Genomic DNA, 1,451 nt, shown 5'->3' on the forward strand with positions numbered 1-1,451 from the left:
GTCTCGCTCTGGGCCTTCAAATCCAGTATCAGGGATATTTAAATGGGTACTTTTTTCCTGGAAGAATTTATGTTCAAATTTCTGCAAATAGCAAATTTGAAATATTTCCTTTTCAGATCCAGTAAGAGAGGCCCCTCGAGGGCCACTTCCTGCTATGCCAAAATGCATGCTGACAGCCCTCAAGTATTAAAAAGAGCAAGCACAATGCCTCAACTATTTGGACTGTGTGAACCAAACCAGTGGGGGAATAAGCACATGACTCTGCAAGAACAAAGACCATTATTCAGCAAAAAGGAAGAGAGAGAGGCATTCTGCATTAGGCTATAAAATAATTTTTCCCACAGCATATTTTTAGATCATTGAGCTGCAAGAATGCTGATTTCTTTCTGAAACAAACTGATTCTCCAGAATTATTGAACGCCTGTTAAAAAATAGCAACTAAACTAAATTCCTTTTCTGACAAGCATTGAGAGATGTTGTCCCTTGCAGTCACAAGAGGAATACTCTCATATATTTATCAAGAGTATAAATCACCTCAAAAGTAATCTCAACCTTCTAAGTCTTTATTTGGTAGACAAGATGTCTTTATTTCAATCCTTAAATCATGGACTCAGAAGCCATTGGCTAGCTATGACTTTAATGCAGTACAAAACAAAAATGCTACTGTCTATCATTCTGACCCACCTTCTAATAACCTCACGGGTGGAGATGATGCCAATCATCCCAGTCTAATCTAGCCTCACAGAGGTGCCGACTGAGCTGCTCCATGGTTCTAAGCTATCCATCTAGTGTGTCAGAGATGGAGGCGAGGTGGGTCTCTGTCAGTGATGCTGACCCATCCTCCCAGGCCCATGGAGGTGGAGGTGTCGGAGAGCCCTTGTCCATGGTGCTGAACAACATTCCAGGGGTGTTTGGCGGGCTGCTGTCCGCGGTGCTGAACTACTTCCCCTAACCCCTCAGGGATGAGGGAATTGTGGGGCCTCTGTTCATGGTGGAAAACCACCCCTCCAAAACCACTGTGCTCTTGTCTGTGGTTCTGATACACCCTTCCAACCTCAGGGCCTGGAGTCATCTGGGCCAGCCAAATACAGTTAGAATTTAAAACCGTGTAGTAGTGTTGTCCTTATATCACTAGTTGTGAGACCAAGGCCAAAATACTCGCTTCCTTTTCATTCTTAACTTCTTCCGAACATAAAATGAGAACATTTAAAAGCTCCAACATCTAATAATTTGATGACTCTTTGAACTTCCAACTCTTTGAACATATGCCAAGGATTTGAACACTCTTGATTTGATCCAACAGAATATCATGAAAGGCCAACTCTCATATTCCATATACTAAGAGGCCCAAAAGCAGAGGAAATGGATAAATAAAGTGTAGCATATACACACAGTGCAAGTTTTTGGAAGCTATGAAGATTAACCATTTACAAGGGAATGAATTCAACTGT

Source organism: Peromyscus maniculatus, chromosome 14 (assembly GCF_049852395.1).
Source record: "Peromyscus maniculatus bairdii isolate BWxNUB_F1_BW_parent chromosome 14, HU_Pman_BW_mat_3.1, whole genome shotgun sequence".
NCBI lineage: Eukaryota > Metazoa > Chordata > Mammalia > Rodentia > Cricetidae > Peromyscus > Peromyscus maniculatus.